We start from the raw sequence: 9,169 nt of genomic DNA, 5'->3' as shown, positions 1-9,169 counted from the left end.
GCCGGGGCGTGACGTGGGGGCGGCGACGCGGGGACGGCGCGACGGGGACGGGCCCGGGGCGGCAACGAAGACGAGGGGGGCGACGGGGACGGGGGCGGCGACGGCGATGGCGTCGATCGATCGGGACGCGCGGGCGGTGCTTCAATGGGGAAACAGAGGAAGAAACAAAGGGAGAATGAAATTTTCGTAAGTGTTGTATATATAGAAGGCACCTTTAGTACCGGTTGGAGCCACCAACCGGTACTAAAGGCCTGTTTTGGCCAGGCCAAGCGGCGGGAACCGCACCACCTTTAGTACCGGTTGGTGGCTCCAACCGGTACTAAAGGCCCCCCTTTAGTACCGGTTGGTACCACGAACCGGTACTAAAGGGGGTGTGCTGGCGCAGGTGCGGTGCGCAAGTTTAGTCCCACCTCGCTAGCCGAGGGGCGACCGCACTGGTTTATAAACCCCCGTGCGGTAGCTCTCTCGAGCTCCTCTCCAAAGCAGGCCTACTGGGCCTACATGTTCTTTGCTGCCCTGTTGGCCTACTTGGCCTTTGCGGGCCTGCATCCTGGCCCAACAACAGGTTGGGTTTCTAGTCGTATGTAGGCCGCTCTGGCCTAGTAGGCGGGCTTTTTTTTATTTTTTTTTGCTTTATTTATTTTTGAGTTGTTTTTTTATGTATTTAGAGTTTCTTTGTGAATATTTTTGCTTTAGGTATAAAAAATTACAAACTTTCTGTTAGTGCCCGTAGTTTTCAAATTTGAATAGTTTAAATTTTGAATTATTTGAAATTAGTGTGAATCACTAGTTTGTGAATAACTTAACTTTAAAAATCAGTAAAGGCATGAAAGAATTTGTTTGCACATAAAATTTCTTCGCGTTTCAAATGCCAAAACACATAATTAACTACCCTAACTATTACAGAGATTCCCTTCTGGGTGTGAAACACAGAAGAAAGTGATGATAGTGAAGCCAATCACATCCCAGATCTTTGAGTGTGAAACCTTTTCTTCGCGTGTGTCCCTTTGCGCCGTAACCATGGAAAATCTTCATCATTTAACGGGATGTTCGGGTCAATATTCACTGTGAATGGAGCAATTTCATCAAACTTTTCATAATCTTCTGACTCGTCTGTCTTGTCATCCACTCCCACGATGTTTCTCTTCCCAGAAATAACTATGTGCCGCTTTGGCTCATCGTACGATGCATTCGCTTCCTTATCTTTTCTTTTTCTTGGCTTGGTAGACATGTCCTTCACATAGAAAACCTGTGCCACATCATTGGCTAGGACAAATGGTTCGTCTGCATACGCAAGATTGTTGAGATCCACTGTTGTCATTCCGTACTGCGGGTCTTCTGTTACCCCACCTCGTGTCATATTGACCCATTTGCACCGAAACAAAGGGACCTTCAAACCACGTCGATAGTCAAGTTCTCATATGTCCTGTATATAACCATAATATGTTTCCTTTCCCGTCTTAGTTTCTGCATCAAAGCGGACACCACTGTTTTGGTTGGTTCTCTTCTTATCTTGGGCGATCATGTAAAATGTATTACCATTTATCTCGTACCCTTTGAAAGTCATTATATTCGAAGATGATAACTGGGACAGCAAGTACAGGTCATCTTCAATAGAGGTGTCATGCATGGTACGTGTCTACAACCAGCTGGCGAAACTCCTGGTTTGTTCACGTGTAATCCAGTCATCAGACCGCTCCGGGTGTTTGGAGCGTAGCAAATTCTTGTGTTCATCCATATACGGAGCCACCAAGACGGAATTCTGTAGAACTATGTAGTGTACTTCAGTGAGAGAATGTCCGTCCATACATATTATTTGTTCCCCTCCTAGCGTGCCTTTTCCATCCAGTTTGCCCTTATGCCGCGATTCAGGAACACCAATCGGCTTAAGGTCAGGAATAAAGTCAATACAAAACTCAATGACCTCCTCATTTTGACGGCCCTTGGAGATGCTTCCTTCTGGCCTAGCACGGTTATGAACATATTTCTTTAAGACTCCCATGAACCTCTCAAAGAGGAACATATTGTGTAGAAATACAGGACCCAAAACGTTAATCTCTTCGCATAGGTGAACTAGGACGTGCGTCATGATGTTGAAGAAGGATGGTGGGAACACCAACTCAAAACTGACAAGACATTGCACCAAATCATTCTCTAACCTTGGTATGATTTCATTGAGAAATGCACATAGCTTCACAATGGCTAATCGAACGTTTTCCGGTAGAAGCCCCCTCAATGCAACCGGAAGCAGTTGCGTCATAATCACGTGGCAGTCATGAGACTTTAGGTTCTGGAACTTTTTCTCTGCCATGTTTATTATTCCCTTTATATTTGACGAGAAGCCAGACGGTACCTTAATACTGAGCTGGCATTCAAAGAAGATTTCCTTCTCTTCTTTGGTAAGAGTGTAGCTTGCATGACCCTGATGTATGCCGTCTTTTCCGTGCATACGTTGCTGGTCCTCCCGTGCCTCAGGTGTATCTTTTGTCTTCCCATACACGCCCAAGAAGCCAAGCAGGGTCACACAAAGATTCTTCGTCACGTGCATCACGTCGATTGCGGAGCGGACCTCTAGGTATATCCAATAGGGCAGGTCCCAAAATATAGATTTCTTCTTCCACATGGGTGCGCGTCCGTCAGCGTCATTCAGAACAGGTTGTCCACCAGGACCCTTTCCAAAGACCACCTTCAAATCCTTGACCATATCATGTACATCAGCACCAGTACGGTGGCGAGGCTTCGTCCGGTGATCCGCCTCACCTTTGAAATGCTTGCCTTTCTTTCTTACGGGATGCCTGCTCAGAAGAAATCGACGATGTCCCAGGTACACATTCTTCTTACAATTAGCCAAATATATACTGTCGGTATCGTCCAAACAGTGCGTGCATGCGCGGTATCCCTTGTTTGTCTGTCCTGAAAGGTTATTGAGAGCAGGCCAATCATTGATGGTCACGAACAGCAACTCCTTTAGGTCAAATTCTTCCCCCATGTGCTCATCCCACGCACGTACACCTATTCCATTCCACAGTTGTAAGAGTTCTTCAACTAATGGCCTTAGGTACACATCAATGTCGTTGTCGGGTTGCTTAGGGCCATGGATGAGCACTGGCATCATAATGAACTTCCGCTTCATGCACAACCAAGGAGGAAGGTTATACAAACATAGAGTCACAGGCCAGGTGCTATGGTTGCTGCTCTGCTCCCCAAAAGAATTAATGCCATCTGCACTTAGACCAAACCATACGCTCCTTGCGTCATCTGCAAACTCCTTCCCGTACTTTCTTTCGATTTTTCTCCACTGCGACCCGTCAACGGGTACTCTCAACTTTCCGTCTTTCTTACGGTCTTCTCTGTGCCATCGCATCGCCTTGGCATGCTCTTTGTTTTGGAACAAACGTTTCAACCGTGGTATTATAGGAGCATACCACATCACCTTGGCAGGAATCTTCTTCCTGGGGCGCTCGCCCTCGACATCACCAGGGTCATCGCGGCTGATCTTATAGCGCAATGCACCACATATCGGGCAAGCATTCAAATTCTCGTACTCACCGCGGTAGAGGATGCAATCATTAGGGCATGCATGTACCTTCTGCACCTCTAACCCTAGAGGGCAGACAGCCTTCTTTGCTTCGTACGTACTCTCGGGCAATTCGTTGTCCTTTGGAAGCATATCCTTTATCATTACCAGCAACTTTCCAAATCCCTTGTCAGATACACCATTCTCTGCCTTCCATTGCAGCAATTCCAGTGTGGTGCCCAGCTTTTTCTTGTCACCTACGCAATTCGGGTACAACAATTTTTTGTGATCCTCTAACATGCGCTGCAACTTCTTCTTCTCCAAATCACTTGCGCAGTTTCTCTTTGCATCGGCAATGGCCCGACCTAGATCATCAACGGGCTCATCTGATGCCTCTTCTTCAGCTTCTTCCCGCATTGCCGGCTCAGCTTCTTCCCGCATTACCGGCTCAGCTTCTTCCCCGATTGTTGTATCATCGTATTCAGGGAACCCATGGCCAGGATAGCTGTCATCGTCCTCTTCTTCTTCATTGTCTTCCATCATAACCCCTCTTTCTCCGTGCTTGGTCCAAACATTATAGTGGGGCATGAAACCGGACTTAAACAGGTGGACGTGAATGGTTCTTGACGTAGAGTAATTGTGACCATTCTTACAGCCAGCACATGGACAAGGCATAAAACCATCCGCCCGCTTGTTTGCCTCAGCCGCAAGCAGAAAAGTATGCACGCCCTCAACGAACTGGGGAGAGCATCGGTCATCGTACATCCATTGCCGGCTCATCTTCATTACACAACACCGAATAGACCAAATTAATACAAGTTCATACATAAAGTTCATACAACACTTAAATGCAACAAACAAATAACTCTCTAGCTAAAGCATTTAAATGCAACAACAAATGCGATCAAGATCGCAACTAAGGTAACAATGGATCCAACAGCATAATGATACCAAGCCTCACTATCGATGTCATATTTTCTAATCTTTCTAATCTTCAAGCGCATTTTCTCCATCTTGATCTTGTGATCATCGACAACATCGGCAACATGCAACTCCAATTCCATCTTCTCCCCCTCAATTCTTTTCAATTTTTCTTTCAAGTACTCGTTTTCTCTTTCAACTAAATTTAACCTCTCGACAATAGGGTCGGTTGGAATTTCCGGTTCACATACCTCCTAGAAAAAATTTCTATGTCAACTTGATGGGCATAATTTGTCATAAACACGAAATGCAACTAGTTTTAAAAGAGAATATATATACCACATCCCAATCATAACAAGGACGAGGGCCTACGGGGACGGATATCAAAACCATGGCACTATATGTATAACAAACAACGTACGGGTAAGATAATTATACGAGTAACTATATATCCAAATCACACAAACATCAATTTTTATATAAAATTTCATGAACAAGAGGCTCACCACAAGGTGGTGCCGACGACGGGACGGTGCGGGCGATCGACGGTGGTTACGACGGAGATTTAGAAGGCACTAAGTAAACCACACCTACATATGCAAACTAAGTGTTATTTTTAACCTGAAATTGCATATAAATCAAATACTAGCACATATATATATATATCCTCTCAAATTACTAAACTCACAAATTAATCACTATATAAAGCATTGCAAGAGTTAATCTAGCAATGAGAGATGAAAGGACAAAGTTGCTAACCTTTGTGATCATTTGAATGGATGGGGGCCTTCAAATCTTGACAAATTTTGGGCAAAATGTGTGATGAGCTCGAGAGGAAGAGGGGAAGAACAGAGAGGAGAGGGGAAAAGGAAGAACAGAGCGAGCTCGGGTGGACGAAGGGTTTATGTAGGACGACCTTTAGTATCGGTTCGTGTCAAGAACCGGTACTAAAGGGGCTGGAGGGGCCCCAGTCTGACAACATCCTGCCACCACTCTTATTAGTACCGGTTCGTGGCACGAACCGGTACTAATGAAAGCGGCCCGGCTAGCCGTTAGAACCGGCACTAATGTATACATTAGTGCCGACTCAAATATAAACCGGCACTAATGTGCTTCACGTTTGACCCTTTTTCTACTAGTGGAGGGAGTGCAAGCGGTAAGTTTGACCAAAAATTGCCATGTGATCTGATAATTCACGGTGTTGTTTCTACTTGAACATGCAGTTTCAGATCTTCAGTATGTGGCACGATGAATATATGCAGCCTGTCTACCTGGATAATGTAGCAAACTGCTTTCTTATATGATGGCTTCAATAATTTGTTGAGAATTCTTGCAGTTTAATACAAGAATCTGGCCATGTAGTCAAAGATAATGAGAAAAAAAAGAATGTTTTTGTGATCAACAAGCAGCTAAAAGCAAGAAGCAATTTATCGTCAGTATTTATTTTTTTATTGTTGTACTATGTTAGGTCATGGATAGTCAACCTCTCCACAAAACACATGCGCCTGGAACATACTGTGAGTTTTTTCCCCAGTTTTGTTACCTTTGCTACTAATCCCAACCTTTTTTTCGTTTTTACATATCCTTTGACCTTGGGGCTGCAATTGAGGATACAATTTTGTATTCCTCAACTTAATTAAATCCATCTGCAGATCAACGAGGAGGTGCAGCCGTGCAGTTAGCAATTAAATAAAGACAATGTTCTCCTGTGAGCTAATAGATACTGAGATTGCAGCTGCTAAAAAAACGCGTCAAAAGAGATTGCAGCTGCTTATGCAAATTGATGCACTCAGAGAATTATCCCCTCCGGTTTTGGGAACCTTCCAGGACGTTGAACCGGTTTCCGGTTTCTTGTTTTTTTTCATGTTCTCATTTTGTTTCCTTTTTCTTTTTTCTTCATTTCACTTTTTGTTTCTTTATCATTTGTTTCCTTTTTCCCCTTTTCACTTAGTTTCCCTTTTCAAGTTTCTTTTTATTTTTCCAAAAATGTTTGACATATATTTTCTCACAAATTCAAAAAATGACTGCATTTTTTGAAAATGTTTTGGAATTTTAAAAAATGTTCGAGCTTTGTTGTTCAGAATTTCAAAAATTGTTTCCATTATCAAATTTTGTTCTCAAAATTCAAGAAATGTTTGTTTTTTTAGAAATATTTAAGAATTTCAAATTTTGTTTTTGTCAAAACATGTTCACAATTTTTAGTTTTTATGAAAGTTCAAAATCTGTTTGAGTTGTTCAAAAAATTGTCAGCTTTTTAAACGTTACTTGCTTTTTAAAAATTTGTTCACCATGTCCATGTAATGTTTGAATTTTTTCAAAAACTGCCTGGATTCTGTGTTGTAGATAGTTCTTATGTTTGCGCGTAACTCATTCATCACCGGCTCTTGTCAGTTCTGTTCCAGTGGTTAATTGCTCTCCCCACCAGCTTGAGGTTCGGAGTTTGAATCCTGGCGACGACATGCTTCCCTCGCACAAGGTATACCCACCATGAATAACACAAAGCAGGACGTAAGATATTACTCCTCATCGGAGGCCCGAACCTGGGTAAGCGTGCGAGCTACGTTCTGGTGCTTCCGGCCACGTTCGTCACCTTACCGCTCCGTCAATTCCCTCGTCAGAAACCTGCTAGAAGGTTCCAGCACAAACCTTTTTCATTTTTCCCCTGTTAATTTCTTGATGTTTTCTTTGGTTTTCACTAGTTCTTTTTTCTTTTCTGTCTTTTTCTTCAGTTTTTGGTTTTCTTTCTTTGGTTTCATTGATTTTGTTATGTTTTCTTCATTACTCTTTATTTTTCACGGTTTTCCTTAGGGTTTTTTTTTCTTTCATTCCTTTTATGTGTTTTTCTTTATGGTTTTCATCGGTTTTAGAACCTTTTATTATTGATTTTTTTCTATGTGTTGTTCGTATCGCTTTCCTCGGTTTTCAATGTACAATTTTTAATACATGATTTGCATTTTAAAATACAATGATTAACATTTCCTTCAAATACATGTTGAATGTCTACTTTTTTTCATAAACATTGTAATTTTTTCATATACAGCTGAAGCAATTATTTGATATACATTTGAAATTTTCCATATACATGATTATTTTTTTCATAATGTCACATAATTTTTTTAAACACACAAAATTTAATTAAAATGTCACAAACATTATATTGTATTCTATGAATATATTTCATATACATTTGAAACATTTATTTTTTAGAAATATATTATTAACATTTTTTATAATGTCAAATACAATTTGGTAAACCCATGATTTTTTTAACTGCCACAAACATTTTTTATAATATGATACCAACATTTGGTTTTAATTAATCTAACAACTGTTTCACATTGTGTTAACATGTTTTCAAATTCAAGATTTTATTTGTTTTTACGTTTTACGCGAGCGGTCGCTCCAACTCGCATTAGGCGAGGTATATACGATCGCCCCCGAAACGTTGGCGGGAGAACTTTTCCCTTGAATTTGGGTAATTTTCGAGCGGACCGCGCGGGATTTCTAATATACTAGCTGCTCTGCTCGCCACTCCCCATTCCCAACGCCAAATCCCTAGGTAGGTCTCCTTCTCACGCCTCCCGCACCGCCGCCGGCGACCACTCTCCTGCACAGCTTCCACCTCGCCGTCGACCGCTCCCTTGCCCCGCTCTCCCCGGCGCCACCCTCTCCTTGCTACCTTCTCCCCTGTCGCCTGCTCCACTCCACATCGCCCACAAGATCGCAGGAATCATGTCCTTGGCCGGTGTATCCGTAGTTCTGCCGGCGGGCTGCCGCAGCCGTCCGCGGAGTCTGCCAAGGTCTACGCTGGCTCCAGCGCAGCCGGCAGCGGCAGCTGGTATCACCTGCTTGTGGTGGATGGTTTCTCCCGCATCAAACACCTGCCCAATGGACAGTGCATCAAGGATTGCTCCTTCCGAGCTGGAGGCTATCCATGGGCTCTCGAGTTCTATCCCAACGGTGCTCACCCAGATGATGATGCCGGTTTTGTGTCCGTTTTTCTTGTCCTTGATCAGGAGGGTGTTGCACAGCCCGTGAAAGCGCATCTGCAGCTTAGTTTTATCATCAATCTAGCAGCACAGCACCATTGCCGTGGACTCAAGGAGGCCTGCCTTGAGTTCCTCAAAGTCCAGTCCGCTGAAGACTTGCGAGGAATCATGGAGACCAGTGAGTGGAAGCACATAGGTGCAACCGATCTCTCCATTGTGAACGAGCTCATCACCAAGCTCGCTTCCAAAGCGTAGTTTGTTGTTTATTAAAATGCGTCGTTAGGTAGCTGAACTTGTGCAAGGAAATCATTTTGGGCACTTGGTCATTGTATTTTGGAAAGTGCAAGCTATCATTGTATTGTGGTTCCTGAAATGTCTCACTGTATGCATGGGTACCAAACTATCACTTGGTCGTTGTATTGTATTGTACCGCGAGCTGAATGGTTGCCTACTTGGCATATATAAGAAGTTAACCAGAGTGTAGTGTTGTATGATATAAATCTCTTGTTGATCATGCAATCTGTGTAGTGTTGTAGTGTTGATCTACGCTTGAAAAGCTGTTCAGTTTGCAGCTTCAGTTAACCAGAGTCTCTGCAAGCGAAGCCATGGGAATGTGCCATTGTGGTTGAAATATCCCTCCCCTAGCGGCGGCTAGGGTTTCCATGTCCTCCCTGGCGATCTAATCGCGAGAGAGTTTCTACCCAGTAAACCTCGCATCCCCTACGTAGGGTTTCCCCGTCCG

The sequence above is a fragment of the Triticum dicoccoides genome, chromosome 1A (genome assembly GCF_002162155.2).
Source record: "Triticum dicoccoides isolate Atlit2015 ecotype Zavitan chromosome 1A, WEW_v2.0, whole genome shotgun sequence".
In the NCBI taxonomy this organism is placed as follows: Eukaryota; Viridiplantae; Streptophyta; class Magnoliopsida; order Poales; family Poaceae; genus Triticum; species Triticum dicoccoides.
This window is presented reverse-complemented; position numbering follows the sequence as displayed.